This window comes from Eumetopias jubatus, unplaced genomic scaffold, assembly GCF_037043125.1.
Source record: "Eumetopias jubatus isolate StellerSeaLion01/CBP00866 unplaced genomic scaffold, mEumJub1_p1.0 scaffold_9, whole genome shotgun sequence".
NCBI lineage: Eukaryota > Metazoa > Chordata > Mammalia > Carnivora > Otariidae > Eumetopias > Eumetopias jubatus.
The window spans coordinates 84709918-84724453 of NW_028274815.1; the positions used below are offsets into that span (position 1 = coordinate 84709918).

The 14536-nt window shown below is 47.2% G+C and overlaps 1 protein-coding gene across 5 annotated transcripts in view; it reads left to right on the top strand.

Annotated features, from left to right (window-relative positions):
• The first annotated feature begins 4623 nt into the window (after positions 1–4623).
• Positions 4624–14536, top strand: part of NCK2 (NCK adaptor protein 2) — a 146193-nt gene continuing 136280 nt past the window's right edge. For all 5 annotated transcript variants that reach the window (XM_028103777.2, XM_028103778.2, XM_088026607.1 and 2 more), the window contains exon 1: positions 4624–4840. The gene's annotated coding sequence lies outside the window, so the exon portion shown is untranslated. The remainder of the gene's footprint in view (positions 4841–14536) is intronic.

Consider the following 14536-nt stretch of genomic DNA (forward strand, 5'->3'; position numbering starts at 1 on the left):
GGATTCCCTGTTCCTTGGAATCCTCCCACATTCCCCCTGTGCTCGGGGTTCTAAGTTCCCTCCACTGGGAATTTCCTCCCTGTCTCTAACTTTCAAAATCCTATAGTTTGTATCATTCAGGGGTTTGGGTAACAGGAAGGGTAAGGGCCACCTTAAGCAGAACAGGGATTTATGGGAAGGATATCAAGTAATTTGCAGTGGGGCTGCAGGAGCTGGGGGAAGGGGCCAGAACCAAGCAGGTTAACATCTCTGTAAGGAAGCAAACTGAATCTCCTCTTCCTCTTCTCTACCACACTTTCCAGTTTCAAAGTCCTGAGTGAGAAGTTTCTACCGGTCAACCCCCGACCATTCATTCTTACAAGGCTTTTGCGGGGGAGGAGAGGGAAAAGCCCACTCTGCTTCCCCCAAGGTCAGCTGGGGGCCGCCCTACAACCAGGAAGGGGGCTGGCTGGAGGGCCACCAAAGTCTCTCAAGGTCCACTCCCAATGCCACCACCTTTCATAAAATCTAAAGACTCCTTTGACTCCCCGAACATATTTCACCTGGTGCTTTTCATATTTAGTTTTATATTAGAGTTATTTGTGTCCTGGTGCTATCCTTCCAATGAGATTAAAATCTCACCTTATACTTATTTCTCCCAAGTTCTCTCTCATAATGCCTTACAAATAGAAATAGACCAGGTATGTTTAATTAAATTGGACGTTGAAATAAAAGGTCATAGAAAAGCTGGTATGAGTGTTTACCGTGTGCCAAACACACAGTTGAGACATGTTTACATTATCTCACTTATTCTCACAGCTTTTTGTAAGAGCAGTGTTACTTCTATTTGAGATCCAGAGAGGTTAAATGATCTCAAGTCATGGGCTTGTAGGCAGGCTGCAGGCCTCTGAAGCCTGACCCAACACCCCCAACCTTACCTTGGGTTTCCCATGAGTCCAATGAGGGGGCTCTGAATGGAACTCTGAAGGAAGAGGAGGGGGATGAGGAGTTCCTTCCTGTGTCTGCACTACTGAGGTGTGACCATGTGGGACACAGGGCGGGGAGCAGAGTGACTGGAGTAAATAGCTTATATTGGGACAGAGTCAACAATGAGATTGCTGTGGTAGGACTAAGTTTGAGAGGACTTCGAAAGATAAGTCTTAGGATATAACGTTGAATTGATTTTGGGGAAAGGCTTATACCTTTTCTTTTTCTTTTTATTATCGAGAGAGTGAGGAGGGAGAGAGAATCTTAACATGGCGGGGCTGGATCTCCCAACGCTGAGTCGAAATCAAGAGTCGGACGCTTAACCAACTGAGCCACCCAGGTGCCCCAGGTTTATACCTTTTCACTTTCAGTATTTCATTACTGAAGACATTTCAAGAGTAAAACAAACAGGGCATACTAATGGAGTGGAATGCAGAGAGATACATTTTCAGACAAAACATCAGCTTGAAAGAAATGTCTCCCCCATGTTGAATGGTGGCCCCAAAGATATGTTCATGTGGAACCTGTGAATGTGATCTTATTTAGAAAAAAGATCTTTGTAGCTGTTATAAGTAAGGATCTCAAGATGCGATCATCCTGGAATGGTCGGGGGAGGCCTCTAAATCCAATGGCAAGAGAGAAGGGGCCAGAACACACAGGGGATCAGGCCATGGGAAGACAGAGGAAGAGATTGGAGTGACGTTTCCACAAGTCAGGGCATGTCTGGAGCCCCCAGAAGCTGGAAGAGGCAGGGAAGGATTCTCCCCTAGAGCCTTCTGAGAGAGTATGCTGACACCTTGATTTCAGACTCTGGCCTCCAGAAGTCTGTGAGAATAAAATCCTGTGTTTTAAGTCATACAGTTTGAGGTAATTTATTAAGATTGCCCCAGGGAAACGAATATAGGCCTCTTAGGGCTCAGTTCCTCAGCTTTCTCAGGAGCAAAGGCTCAAGTCTTCTGCTGTCAGAGAACTTTTGAGGAACTGTGGTGGGCAATGGGGAGCCATGGTTATTTCTTGATCAGGGGTAAGGCCGGATAGATGCAATTTTTAGGAAAACTACAGTGACACTGATATCCAGCATAAATTTGGGAGATGGGAGGAAGTGAGTGACAGGAGGCTAGTTGGAAGGTAATGGGTATACTGGAAAAAACACGAATTTTGGAGTCAAGTATGTTCAGTTCTGACCCCAGTTCCTTCACTTACTGTTTCTATTGTTTTCATGTGTATAATGAGGATAATACTATCATGTGTGAGTTACAGATTTTATATATATATATATATATATACATACATACATATATATATAAAAGAACTAAAAGAAGTTTCATAAGTATTATCAGTAATAATGTAAAGATTTGGAAGGTACCACTGGAAAGGAAAAAGAAGATACAAAGAACTGTTTCAAGATCACCAGGACTCAGAATCATGAGGATTTAGACTGAGAAGGATCCCAATGTCATCTAGTGCTCTCTCCTCACTACCCTTGGGGAGAGCTTGGAAGAGGGAAGGAAAAAATGGAATTGCAGTGAAGTTTCTCCCAGGGGCTGAGATGCCTGGTGGATTCTTGGCTAAGCCTGAGACGGTGGAGGAGGAGCTACTTTGGGAAGGAGATAAATTTCATTCTGGACCTGGTGATATTGAAGAGATGATGAGCTGCCCAGAGAGACTGCAGACCGGCTGGGGAACTCTCTAAGGCTACAGATCTAGGAGTTAATCCCTGAACATCCAGACTGGAAGCATACAAAATAAAATAAAATAAAATAAAATAAACAAATAAAAATGATCAACTCTCTTAAAAAAAAAAGGCACGTTATCAAAATAAAAACAAAGAGCCAAATTCTGCTTCGGGAATATTACTGTTAGACGCTGGAAGGACAACATGCCCTATAAGGGACAGATGTGGAAAGGTCAGAAAGGTAGCTGTGTTAGACAAATGAAGATGACTGAATTTCAGGTAATAGCAGAAATGCCAGGTGCTTCTGAAAACTGCATAGGATAAAGATTAAGAAAGGGACATTGGGTTTTAGGTAGAGAATGTCCTTGGGGACTTTACCTTCGTAAAGGAAGGAAAAAGGAAGAGGAGTTCGAGAACGATGATTCAGTGGTGGTTTACAAAGCAGACAAGTTAAAAACTGGGTCAATGTTATTATATGTATTTTGGGTAAACTAATTTAAAATTGGGCCAGACCATTTATTATGATTCTGCTTTCCTTATTAGTAAGACAAAAGGATGACTGAGGTATCTTTTCTCCCAAGGTCAAAGAGAAGGAGGCTATCCAGATTCCGATCTTGGACTCATCGCTGCTCAGTACACTGTACCTACTTCCAACTAGTGACCTGAGTGCTCCCTATAGTCAGGAAGGATGCCAGGGACTGACATAGGAGCTAGGTAAATATGATCTCTCCATTTGTTAGATTTTAGATGGGTTAAGAAACCCCTGTACAAGGTTCCACAGTCAAAAAAGCAGATGGTCAAACACTATACTGTGACTTCAAAGTTATACTGGTTCTTGTTACCCTACTTGGGTACTTCCTTTTGGGAACAAGGCAGGGGATGAATGATTCAGATGATATAGCCTTGTCGCCTTGGGTAAATTATTATTGCTTTAATAATAATGAGAAACCAGGAGCCTAAGAAAGAATCTCATTAACATGGATCCAGGCTATTCCGTCAGGAAATCAGAATCTGAATAGTAGTATTTCCTTTTGGGAAGCCATATGGGAAGGAGACTGGAGAACAGACATCTGGATGCATGTGCCTGTTATAGGAAAACTTTTCTTTCCCCTTCGTCTTGGGTTTTAATCTTCCAAATTTGTTTACAGGTAAGGCCCTACGTGTGGCCGCCTGACTGGACCAGTCCCACGAGGAGTGGTAACTCCTTGGGGGCCCACATGCTGGCAGCTCCCTCCAGGATTCTGCCTGGTGGGTGCGCTTGAGCTGGACAGCAGGCATGGGAGGCGGCAGGGGCTGGGTTTCCTCTCTTCCTCTTAAGAAGTGCTTCCGACCGGAATGATGGAGTACAAAAGTGTCTGTGAAAGTAAATAGATACAAGGCAAATAAATAAAAATGCCCAGAAGCAATTACAGAAAGGAAGTGACATTTTTATGTAAGTCACTTTCCTGATGGACCACAGGCCTGCTTTGCTGAGAGTGCCGTGGGAATGCTTCCGGGAGGGGGCCGGTCGCCAAACAACTAGAGCGTCGTGATAAGAAAATCAAACAAAAAGAGGATGGAAAGGCCACCCAGCAATCACTTGAGGCTGGAAGTTGCTGCCTTTATTTCCTCTCTCGTTGGCTCACCCCCATCGCTGCCCCACGCCCCGAGCGGGCAGATTGGGAAGCGGGGACCTTTCTTCCCCGTCGGCGCCAGCCCCGCGCGCCCCCCTCGCGCCCGCCGCTCCGGTGCGTCTGGTCTCCGGGCCGTGGCCGAGGCCGGCCGAGCTGCGGGCCCCGGCGCTGCCTGCGCGCCCCCAGGTGGGTGTCGGGCCCCCGCCCGGAGCGCGGGCCCGGGTCGGCCCCTGGGCGGTGTCGCGGCGCGGCCGGGGAGGAGCGGCGGGAGGAGGAGGAGGAGGAAGCGCGCGGAGGAGGCGGGCGCAGCGCGCCGGGGGAGGGTCGCCGCCGCCGCCGCCGCCGCCGCGGGGATCGTCAGGCCGGAGCCGCGCGGCCGAGCGGGCGGCAGGCGGCGGGGAGGGCTCGGTGGCGGAAGGCTCGCGGCGGCCGGGCCGGCGGGGTCCGCCCGGGCCGGCAGCGTCCGCCGAGCGACGGGAGGAGGGAGCGGCGCAGACAAAGAGCGGCGCCTGGGCGGGCGCTGAGCGGCCGCCGCCCCGGGACCCGCGCCGCTGCCCTCCGGCGTCGGCGGGCGGCCCACGGCGAGGTAAGCGCTGCGCGCGGGTTCGGGGCGGGGGCCGCGAACTTGGGCCGCGCGGTGGAGTTGGCGCGCGCGCCCGGGTAGGGGCCGGGGGGGCCGGTGCCTTCGGTGTCCTGCCGGTGCCCTCGGCCCAGCCGCGGCCTGGCCCCCCGCGGCCGCGACTGCCCGGCACCTCCCGGCTCCGCACCTTCCCGCCCGCCTTCCGGGCTCCCTCCCCCTCCCTCCGGGCCGGCGCTGGGGGGGGGCGGGGGCGCCGGCGAAGGCGGCGGGCGGGTGGGCGGGCTCAGGGGGGCCTGAGCGGCGCGTTCCCGGGACCAGAGACCCCCAGGCGCGGGGGGCGGGGGGGGGACTGGGGGCGCCCGGCCTGCAGGCTGGCCGCGGCGGGCACGGACCCGGGGGCGGGCGTGGGACCGTGCGGTGGCCAGGATCGCCGTGGCGAGAGTCTCCGGGAAGAATAGCCCCGGTTCGCCCGGCCGCAGCGCGGGTACGCGGGAGGCCGAGCTCGGCCGGGAGAACTTAACTGTGTTTATGGCAACTATTTATGATCCCGCACAAAGCTGCTGTCACATCGCATAAAGGAGGTCCTCGCCTGGGCGAGGGGCGCTTTGTGATGGGTTCCAGGCTCTGCGTCCTGTCCCAGATTTACATGACTCTCTTACAGCCACCTGAAAGAAAGTTTCTCACATCGCTCTGCCCTCTTGGTTTATTCAGGGCGATTTAACCACCAAGTGGTTCTGGAAGAATTCGGTGTATGATTTTTAAGGCACTGAAGGTAACTCCCTTGTGAGCGCAGTTAGCGTGGCATTGTGTGGAGGTATCTAATTTGCCAAACGCTTTAATTTGTAGACAGTAAGGATCGCCCTGGAAGGTCTGCGCGGGATGCGGGGCTTGGGGGGGTGGGGGGTTTGGGTGGGGGGATGGGGGGGTCATTGACTGATGAACCTCAGGCACCTGACTTTAGCATTGTAACAGCTTCAGGGACAAAGCAGAAACGAGTATAGTGGGCCTCCGTCACTTCAGACAATTCCGGTTGGCGGTTTCCCCTTTATTTGGTTTTGTTTATTTTGCCAACAGGTTTAAGGTTGAATCTGCCAAGTTTGTGTCTGCATTAATGGGATGAGCAGGCCCCAGTGCTGGGCCCCAGCAACCTAAAAATCTTGCAGGCCCCTCCTTCCGTTGACCCAAACAGAAACTGAACCACAGAGGCCAGTGGGCATTGGCTTAGCCCAGGACCAGGTAGGAGAGGCCCTTCCGGGTTCAGGCCCAGCCCTGGCTTCTCCTGGCTTCTGGGAAGGGATTTGGGTAGGAATGAGAGTAATTCGGGTGTGTTTCATACCATTTCGTTTGATACTGTTAGCAGAAGTGCTTTTCAAGTCTTAAAAATGAATGAAACTGAAATTAACCAGGGCTACTTTAACTTATCAAAACAGATCGAAACTTCGCTTCAGAACACTCTCTTAATGCACTTACCAGGTGTTCTTAGATAGACGGGTAAATTAACAGGATTAAGCATGTGTGGCGTTTATATGTATAAAAAGAAAATGGTGGTAGTTAGTGGATGCATGGAGAGGAAACGGGCTTAACTGGGAGATGGGGCTGCTGGTGTAGGTGTTTGGGTGTTTGGAACAGGGATTTCCCAAGAAATGGGTGTTAACCGTGCTGGTGGAGCAGTGACCAACAAGGGAACATCCTACCTTAATTATTTCTTCCACTGAGGTTGGCTAGATGTACTTTTGATGGGAGAAAAAGGCCGGATGTTTGTGGTCTTCTGGCTGTAGTGACTTGGAGGCTGAAATTGAGAAGTTTAAGCAGTGCGGAGCTTGTGGAGGTGCTTGACTCTGTTTGCTGTCCGGTAGGCCTCACCTGGGCTCAGAGCTTCTCAGCTGCTACCTAAACACACCACGGTATTGATCATGGAACTTAGGATGAAATTGGGTGGCACCCGTAGAACTGACCGCTCCATCACCCACCTCTGCCCACTTGTGGAGAAACGGGCCCTTTATGTATGTATGTATGTATGTTCTCTTTGTAAGTAATCTTTACACCCAATGTGGGGCTGGAACTCACAACCCTGAGATCAGAAGTCCCATATGCTGTGCCATATGAGCCAGCCAGGTGCCCCTAAACTGACCCCTTTTAAATGGGTGGGGCTTGTGTAAGGCGCATTTCTAATAGCTGTGCTCAGTTCCCAGGCTTTGAGTTTTGCTTTATTACATGCTATATGCTTAAATTCTCTTGTTCCTTGAAATCTGTGACCCTGCCCTGTCATTTGCATTGGGGATTATTGAGGTTTTCCAACCAACAGCAGATCTTATGTACATAGTATTTGAGAAAGGCATTATCATCCATATTAAATACACGGGAAATCTTCCTTACATGCGCACAAACTCAACCTTTTGAAATACCCTAAAGACTCCCTGATTGCCTGGAATAACCTGGAGTCCTTTACTTGATAACTTGCATTAGCTTAATTTGCCCTGGGTAAATGAGGCTCTGTTGCTCTCTAGGATACACATGCTTCTAACAGCCCAGACTGACTTGCAGTGTGTGCTGGGTGGGGGGGTGGGGGGAGCTTGGGGACATGGTTCTCCATCATTCAGAATGAAACTGGCTAGCTGAGGAGCTGAAAATTGCTTGCTGGATCTGCAGGGGAGGGCAGTGGACAATGTTTGGGAAAACTAGTAAGCTGAACTTTTTTTTCCACAAATGAACTGGAAACTCCCCACGACTCACACCAAAGGCTTAGGGAATTAGTTTTCCCATCCAGAGGGATAGCAAATGGCGCTTCCAAATTGTTTCTCTTTCTTCAGATGAGTGATGGAAACTCTTCATGGCATGTTTTCAAAGGGCCTACGCTAAAAAAATGCTATCATGTATGTTGTTAAATGCTTGAGTTCAGGCAACTTAGAAGGAGGTCAAGACAGCCTTTAACCAGTTATCAAAAGTATGCAGCTAAAGTAAAAATAGTTTCCTATTTCTTTAGGCCACTTTAGTAACACAGTTTTAAAAATTAGACTGTTCTTTCTTTTCCTACATTTTTACTTTGAAGAGATCCCAAAGTATGTCTATTTCTGAAGGTGTAATCAACATTAGCAAGTTATTAACCCCCCCCTTGGCCCCCAACACCCACACACACATTACAATCTGCCCTGTGGTTTCTTGTGTTCATACCTTATACACATGGTTCCCAATAAATACTGACTAAACACATGAATATTGAGTTCTGAGTCTGTCGAGTTATTAGGGCTCTAGGTTCCCACTGATATGTGAGTAATAAAAGATCTCTGGGATCTTTGTACATCTGCTCAGAACCTGTGACATTGTGGAAGGTTTTGGCCCCAGGATGTCCAGACAATGGGTGAATTTGGTCTGGTGGCCTCTCTGGTTGGTAAATTCTTGCTCAAATTAATCATTTCTAGTCCTGCAGCTAAACTTAAACAAAACAAAAAGCAAAACAAAAAACAAACCCAGTTGCATTACCACCTGGAGGTTTGGCTCCATATGCTTTTCAGTGGACTGTGTGTGCCGGCGTGAACTGGAAACTCGGGGTGAAGCCTTTGTTACCCTGGCTTGGTCAGTGGGCCCATTGGCTCCACCTTACCTTTTTGTCCCCTTTGTATTTTTCATGTTTTTAAGAGAAGAAGCTTCAAGTACATTCCGAATTGAAATATTGCAGTTTCCTCTTGATAGTTTTGCTGGTCAGTGGTTAATGAAGATCCAAAGTGCCATAGGCAGATACAAATAATTGGTGTTAATACTTGTATGTTAATTTATAGTTTACAAATTGCTTTCCACATGTGCCATCCTGTTTCATATTTGAAATAACATGGTAAAATGGGCTCTGGCCCTTATTTCTGTGTGAGGAGACTAGAGCTCAGGGACAACACCAAGGAGGACAGAGCTTGAACTTGAGGGTAAGTCTGTTCCGTTGGAGAGCCCTGTGGCCCTTAGCTCTGTGGCTAAGCAGGCAGTAGGTAGGGAACACCAGAAGGGTGCTGGATAGATGTTTTTGTAAGGCTACTGATCTGCTAGCACGTCGCACTGAGGAAGAAGAGCATGATAGACCTTGCGTGGATGCCTTTGCCGTGTGGCAGATGTGAGCAGATAGCGGTGGGAGCAGGGTCTATGTGTGGGTAGACTCTTTGAAGGTGAACCGTTTCAGGGGAGACTGTTTCAGTGAGCAGTTTGAGTGAAACTTTTGTCCTTGATTTTTTGCTAGGAGCCAGCATTACCCTGGAAAGCGTCTGCAAGTTGAAGTGTGCTTGTTCTTGCTTACTGTGTGTATCAGTCTGCTCTGGATACCGTAACAGAACCACACAGGCTGGGTGCACAACAGAAATTTATTTCTCACACTTCTGGACGCTGGGAAGTCCAAGATCAAAGGACAGGCCAATTCAGTCCTGGCTTGTAGAAGGGCATCTTCTAGCTGTGTCCTTGTGTACCCTCTCTTTTCTGCCTGCAGAATGACTCCGCCCCGTGCCCTGAGCCACTACAGTCATCGGTGGCTGGACCCTGAATGGCACTTTGCTAACTGTGGTAACAGTACCGAAGTTTATAATCACCTTGTTTCAAAGACTTCTGTCCGTTGGAGTTGATTCACTGTTACCCCTTATACTAGAGGCGTCGTGCATAGCTATGGCCCTGCCCCTCGGAACTGTGCATGTCCCTGTGGGAGGAGGAGAGCGTGGGTGCAGAACATCCTGTGTGTCTGCTCTCATGTGGCGTGTTTCCCTGCAGATACCCTTTGAACTGATTGTCAGGAGCAGTGCTGTTCTGTTGAAATCTACTGCGGGCCACAATGGGAGCCACGGACATAATTTTCAATGTAGCCACATTAAAAATGTTAAAAATTATGTAAATTTTGTAAAATTATGTTAAAAAATAAATTTTTATATTTTTATTTTACCCAAGAGATCTAAAATATTTTTATTTCTCCATGTAATCAATGTAAAGCCTTATAAGTGAGATAATTTACATTGTTTTCTTTGTGCGCAGTCTTTGAAATCGGGCATGTATTCTGCATTGAGGGCACATCACGTTCCTTCTTTCTTTGGAGTGGCCAGGAGCCCCGTGAGGCTAGTGACTGCCATATCGCGGAGTGCAGGTGGATAGACTTCTCATGATTGCCGCTTCCTTTATTTTGTACATTCTAAAATTGAGATAGCTAAAAAGACAGAGTGGAACAAGTTAGAATAATAGTAATGGCAATTATTATTATTCCAGAGTGGGAAAGGTGTAATCTGGGTGGTTATAGGGAATAACGTGATATCTCATGCACTCAATTTTAGAGTACTAAAGTCAGATTCGACTACATGTCATTAAAATACTTTGTATATTTTACAAAGATTTTGAAATGTGTTTTGGATTCTAGAGGTTAAATTGCCAATTTAAAATACCTTTTGGGTATTAGGATTCAACATATTTCTGATGGATGTTAAGTACTTGATTTATTAGTACAAAAGCTAAAATCGTATTTTCTTTAGTGATTAGTTTATCCATGAACACACACACACACACACACAATCACACATTGCAATTACTGTTCTAAGCACTTCATACAAAGTAGTAACTCCTTGAATCCTCTCAAAAGTGTCAAGATACTTCCTGTTTTTATCCTTATAGATAAGGGTACAGAGAAATAGCAGGTTACCTTGCCAAAGTTTCCATAGCTAGCAAGCAGCAGGTCTGGAACTCAAACTCAGGCTGACTTTGGGGTCTCTGCTCTTATCCACGAAGCTAGGCCACCATCTCTTCGTTAAGATGTATCTGAAAATATGTAAACAGAACCATAAGCTTTTATTAGGTATAAGATTTGAGAGACATTGATAGAAAACCATTGATAAAGAGTGGAGCTTGGATATTGGTTCATTCTGGAACTTCCTTCATCAGCCAAGCAGTGGAGGAAGGCCCGAGCTTGGGAAGGACCTAACGAATAGTTAGAGCCTCCACTCTCATGGCCGGGGAAGGCTAGCTGTGCAGGGTCACAGGGGATCATGACTGAGCATCCTTGGCCTTGCTTCTCCTCCTAGCCCCTCCTTGCCATGTCCCGTAGGCTGGTGCTCCTCAAATGGGCAAACTCGCCAGCTCTGAGATGGGCATGAGCATCCCTGGAGGGCTGGCCTTAAAACTCAGGTGGCTGGACCCACCGCAGAGGGTCTGACACGAAGGTCTGGAGTGAGGATGCCCTTTTCTGCTGAGTTCCCAGGTGACTATTCGTTACGTCCTTCCTAAGCTCGGGGCTTCCTCCACTGCTTGGCTGACAAAAGAAGGTCCAGAATGAACCAGGTGACCTGTGTTGGGATGGGCGCCTCACATTGAGAACCAGCACGGTGGGGTTTGCAATAGGACACTGGTGAGTGAGGGGGCAGTGAGTGAGGAGGTTTCTACGTTGGGTAGTAACAGCATTGTAATTCGAGAGTGGCCTGCAAGCCTGCCTCTAGGCACTGTGGTTCAGGTCTGTGCACCTGTTCCCTTCATATGTGGCTGTGTGGTGGGTCCCCACCCAATTTCCGCCACCGTGGGGACTGAGGAGGGAGGCCTGACGATTCTCTTGCCCCTCCACCTAGCTCCTGAGCCCTTGTATTGTTGGGATGCCTTTTGGGAGGCCATTGTCAGCTGCAGCTGTTTCTTCTTAATGAGTTCCTGTGTAGTAAAGAGAAGGTAGGGAGGGAGGTGCTTGGAGCCCTGGAGCCCAACAACACACCAAATCCTTTTCTTAGGGGCTGTCAGAGCATTGGCTAGCCTTTTAGTGGGTAGAACTGAGGTAGAACCAAGAGTCTGGTGTCTCTGTTGGGGGAGGCGTCTGTATGTCTGTCCCAAGACTCGGGAACACAGTGGTTTTGGATGGACTACACCTTGGGCAGCTTCTCTGAATTAACAGGCTTAGATTTGCAGTCAGGCTGTTTCTCCTGTGGCCAGCTCTGTATGTAGCATGTTCCAGGAGGAGCAGCGGCAAAGATTTATTTACTTAAACAAGCTTAATAATTCTCCCAGCAGCTGTGGGGGTGGCCTACTAGTAAGAAATGTTACAAGAAGCTGAGGTCACAGTGAGATGCCTAGAAAGTGCCAGTAGCTGTCTTATCAGACAAAGCCCATCAGTGTCGACATCGATTTTCCTTAGAGGATGTGCCTCAGTTTAATATCTTATGAATTTTGGCTAAATATTTAAGGACGTCTGCAAGTCAACAAATATTTTAATTATGTCACTTACGAGTCGGGCTGCAGAAGAGAAGAGCAGAGCGTTTGGCAGCCGTGTCCATTTTAAGGACGATCACTTTAAAAGCTTGTTTCCCTGTTTGCAAGTCTCTTGGTGTTGGGTGGGGGTGACGGGGAGAGGTCTGAATGGGTGATAAACAGCCCTCTTACTGCTCTGAGTGAGGGAAGCCAGCTTGGGGACATTGACATTAAAAACTGCAAACTGCTTGAGGATTTTTAAGAGATCAAGAAATAACAAGGGATTCAGGGAGTTATTTTAGAGACAGTTTCAGGAAATTTGATATAGGTGAAGAGTGAATTTTCATCAAACCACTTAAAAAAAAACCTATTTAGGAATAGAATCTGGCAAGACAGAAAAGTAGATTTCTCTTTCCATTCTCTTGGTTCTTCCCTCCGTGTTTCACCTTTGCATGTGACTGACTTAATGTACACTGCCATCCTGACCGTTTGTCTTAAAGTCTGTTTGCCATCTGTTTCCATACCTGCCCTCTGATGGTTTTTTCCTTTATATGCTTCCGGTATGGTCTTCCTGGGCCATCCCTAGCTTGTGGTTCAAAGCTGCTCCCACTACCTCTCTGTCCTGCGTTAGTGCCTTCCCCTGCTTTTCTTAGTCATATGTTTTATATGGTTCAGGAGATAAGACCCAGTGGCAACTGTAAACAAACATTGCCATTATCCTCTAAAAAAGAAAAAGGGGAGGGGGGATCACACACACTAGACTGTCATAATTTCCATTTCAGAGCATCCCTGGGTGGAACCGAAGCTCACTTATATATCACAGGTGAAGGCTCAGGTGTTGAATACATTGCGGCTTAAACTTGATTGTGCCAGCACTCAGTGCTGGTCACGAAAGCTGATTCTACCTGCCAACAAAGAGAGGCAGCTCCTCTTAGCTCTTCCTCGGTGTGTCAGGCGGGTGAGGGCTGCATGTTGAAGGAAGAAGGTATGTTTTCAACATAATGCACGTTAGTACGTGTAAATTCCCATCCATTTTCGGATCTTACTGGTTGTTAGGTATGGATTGAGAAATAAAAGCCATTCACTTTTGCAAATAGAGAAATACCTTTTTTTAATTGTTAGTATTTTAAAAAACTTCATTGAGACTTGAACCTCCAGTCCTATATATAGGTGAGTGGTTCTCACCTGGGGCGTGATTTTGCCCACGTGGACATTTGGCAATGTCTGGAGACATTTTTGAATTATCTTGACTGGGGAGCGCTCCTGGTGTCTAGTGGGTAGAGGCCAGGGGTCCTGCTAACCATCCTACAACGTAACAGGACAGCCCCCATCACAGAAAATTCACTGGCCCAGAATTTCAGTATTTCAGCAACCTGATGTCAGTGAATGCGTTTCTCTACTTGACTTAAACCCTTAAATTAGTGGCACATGTATTTTTTCACACAGTTGTCCATATGGAGATCATTTTTTTCATCCATTTCTTTTTTTTTTTTAAGATTTTATTTATTTATTTGACAGAGAGACAATGAGAGCAGGAACACAAGCAGGGGGAGTGGGAGAGGGAGAAGCAGACTTCCCGCTGAGCAGGGAGCCCAATGTGGGACTCGATCCCAGGACTCTGGGATCATGACCTGAGCCGAAGGCAGCCGCTTAACGACTGAGCCACCCAGGCGCCCCATCCATTTCTATAAACATGAAAAATATCTATTTAGAGAGTCAGACACTATTTATACATCTTAATAGTTATATAAAGGGGAAACCTACTTGAATATAACTGACTTAACCACGGTTTATCTGTAATACTGTTTGTGGTAAAATATGGCATACATTGCTTTTCAAATTTTCTACTTCTACATATTTGGACCATATAAGTATAAAATGTTGATTTTTTAGGAAACATTTTGAAATCTGGCTGAACTGTGATAAAAACATACTCCCCTTAGAATGTCCACTTACAAGAAAATAATGGGGTCTCTTCTCAATTGCATTTATTTATTTGAGAGAGATCGAGAGAGAGAATCTCAAGCAGACTCACTGCTGATCACGGAGCCTGACGATGGGCTCAATCTCAGGACCCTGAGACAATGACCTGAGCCGAAACTAAGAGTCGGCTGCTTCACTGACTGAGCCACCCAGGTTCCCTCTCAGCTGCTTTTAATAAGTCATCAGTTTTCAGAGGTTGGTCCACTCAAAATCTGTTTACATAGCTCAGAATCCTTTCAATTGGTGACTGTCCATAGGAAAAAAAGTTTTGTTGTTGTTATTACCAAAGTTCATAAGATTCTAGGTTCAACCTGGTAATCTTTGAGCTGGTCACATCTGTTAGCTTTCAGATGTTTCACTCCCATCTTTGTATAGCTCCAAAAAATAAACTCTTCAGGGGAGAGCGAATGAAAATACCACAAATTAGACCTTTTCCAGGGAAATGGAAAGAGAAAATTATAATTTGGCTCTTAGTCTCTGTCAGGGTTAGCAGCAGAGCTGCCTATTAGCTGGCCTGGAATATGATGTTGATGCTCATACTTTTTT